The following is a 3,113-nucleotide window of genomic DNA, read 5'->3' as shown; positions in this document are numbered from 1 at the left end:
CACAGAATTGAAACCCAATTGTGTTTAAACTGCAAAGCCTCTGGGAATGTGATTTCATACTTACTTTCCCATTACAGCTTTGCTTCCTGCATACTCCCCTCATTGCCCCTCCCCAGGAGATGATATGTTTAAAACTTTATGAGGCAAGAGATTTTAACCTTTAGTCTAAAGGGATGCTAGTAAGCAAATCAAAATTTGAACCTCTAAATTCAAAGGTTCACACACATTTGGAAATCAAAATAAAATTCTGGCACTGCAGAAAGGGGGCTCCCACTTAGAAGCCACAGCCACTTTTTCTTGGCATTTCACTAGCAATTTCCTGGTAGCAGTTCTCAGAGAGGTGTTCCCTGGAATCCTGCCAAATCAGTCTTATGCGATTTGTTACAATGACTGTAGGTCACAATCTTTCACTGTTGGCAGGTGTTCTGGGCTTGCCCTCACTTGAGGAACCCTAGTTAATCCAGCTTGGTACAAATCTTTTCTGTTTAGTTCTTAAAGATCTTTTATAAACCACTCTCTGAACCAGAAAAATGAGCTAGCATGAGTTCACACACTCAAATCCCCATAGTGCTTAGAACGTTGATATCCAAGGGTTTTGGGAATCTTGTGAGAGCTCTTCACATAGTTCTATCTATTCTCAAAAAGAATTTTCAGTGGGTCTATGAATATAAAAAGTATGTAATAGATACCAACTTATTGGCAAGAGTTACCTGACCTGCTCCCGTAACTATATGTATTAGTCTGCTTGGGTTACAATAACAAAATATCATAGACTGGGTAGTTTAAATTCTTGCACTTCTGGAGTCTGGGAAGTCCAAGATCAAGTTGCTGGCTCATTCTGTTCCTGGTGAGAGCCCTCTCCCAGGCTTTCAGAAGGCTGCCTTCTCATTGTGTCTTTACATGGGGGCGGGGAGAGGGAGAGAACCACTTCCTCTTTTTATAAAGCCATTAATCCCATCATGATAGCCTCACCCTCACGACCTTAATAAATGAAATTATCTCCCAAACGCCCCACCTATAAATGCCATTAAATTGAGGGGTTAGTGCTTCAATGCATAGATTTTGAGGAAACACACATTCAACCGGTAACACTGTACAATTAGACAGTATAAATCCTGGAAGGAACCTTGTTGAGAGTTGGATAAAATAACTTGACAAAAGAATATGTGTCATCTCTGAAAGTAACCACCCTAAGCAGTTATGGTTTCAAGAAGTTTAAGATCAATAGCATGTGTTGTTGCTCTTGGCTGAGAAGGTGTTGGGTGTTTCCTGATATTCAGGGTAGTCATTCAAAGCCCAAGGGCACAAGATAGTTTCTGCTGCCCCAGCTGTGTTTGTGAGTCAAACACTGGGGGCAGCTCAGCCCAGGAGGTGCCTTTGGGAGATGTGTCTGCCCAGTTTTCAGGTGAGGAGAACCAGGAGAAAGAGAGTCTTATCTTAGTCATCTGAGGCTTCTGGCTCTCACTTCTGCTCAACTATCTCCAGCCCGGTGACTATGTGTTCTCAGATTCTCTCAGATACTCACCCTTTGGGATGGGCTCTGTCTTCCTGGCTACAAGGTTGCCTCTCATTCCAGGGCTGCCTCTTTCTCCTGAGAGAATGCCCCTCCAAAGCTCCGAGTGGCCTCATGGTCACCACCCAGACTGTGGTTGGAGATTAAGAACAGCAAAACCTACCACAAGAATATAACCACTTCTTCCGTTCCCAATAGTCTAAAGGTGGTTGTATGGTGATACCCTAGTTGCTTTAGATTTTCATTACAACTGAACCCAGCTCTGGTTTTCCTCAGTTACCACATAAACATTGAGTGGGCACCTTCACTGCCATCTAGTCTTATTAGACTGCCCACTCCACTCTCCCACACTAACACTATGACAAGTGATAGGTTTTCTGTTCTGTTGTGCTTGTTCCTCTTTGATGATTAACTTCTGTCTTAAACAAGTGCTAACCTTTCTGTATAGGGCTTTACCTTATGCATCAACCCTATACAGTTACAGAGTCAGGTATTGGGGAGGAATAAAGAAGTTATATTACATCTCTTTTTAAGATGTTTTTATTTTTACTAATATCTAGATAATGTAAGCTTGCTTATATTTTTCTGTTTGGAAGGCTTTGTCAAATTCAAGTGACAATACATAAAAGGATGGTAGTGGCCAGTCTCACAAAAACATGTGAGGACCTGAAATAACCCAGAAATGCTCAGAAATCTTTCCTTTGTCTAATGTTAATGGCAAAGAAGAGTTGATGACTCAAGGTTCATTTTAGTCTTGTAGTCCAACCAAAGTTCCTGAAATTTTCACACATGGAAATGTATTTCTCACATTAAAAAAAAAAATCAATTTTATAATGGGGGAAATGTTGACTGAGAAAACATTACAATAACTGAAAGATAAATTCATACATTTCAAGATATATTTGGATTTTATCAGTGGTAAAAATCAATGTACATTTGAAAAATAGTATCACATATGTGTGAGAAATTTATTCAGTCGATAGGCCAAGCTTGAGACATAGCAGGCACTTAATACTTGTTAAGGGGATTATTTTTATTACTCTATCAATACCTGCTATATTCAGACAAATTTTTTTACCATTAATTTGAAAAACAATAAAGTTCATAAACATTTGTAAGTCATACAAAACATACTGAGGTTTCTGTCCCCTTTGAACTTCAGCTATATTTGAACATTTATCTATAATACTAGAGTCCTGGTGCACAAAAATTTGTGCACTCGGGGGGTCCCTCAGCCTGGCCTGTGCCCTCTCGCAGTCTGGAACCCCTCGGGGGATGACCACCTGATGGCTTAGGCCTGCTCAACGGGGGATTGGGCCTAAGCTGGCAGTCAGACATCCCTCTGGCAGCCTGGGAGCCCTCAGGGGATGTCCACTTGCCAGCGGGGATCAGGCCTAAGCTGCAGTCGGACATCCTTAGTGCTGCTGAGGAGGCAGGAGAGGCTCCCACCACCACCGCTATACTGGCAGCCATCAGCCTGGCTTGTGGCTGAGCAGAGCTCCCCCTGTGGGAGCGCACTGACCACCAGGGGGCAGCTCCTGAATTGAGCGTGTGCCCCCTGGTGGTCAGTGTGTGTCATAGTGACCAGTCATTCCCAGTC

Source organism: Myotis brandtii, unplaced genomic scaffold (genome assembly GCF_000412655.1).
Source record: "Myotis brandtii unplaced genomic scaffold, ASM41265v1 scaffold123, whole genome shotgun sequence".
NCBI lineage: Eukaryota > Metazoa > Chordata > Mammalia > Chiroptera > Vespertilionidae > Myotis > Myotis brandtii.
The sequence above is the reverse complement of the archived record's forward strand: the minus strand, read 5'-3'. Positions refer to the sequence as shown.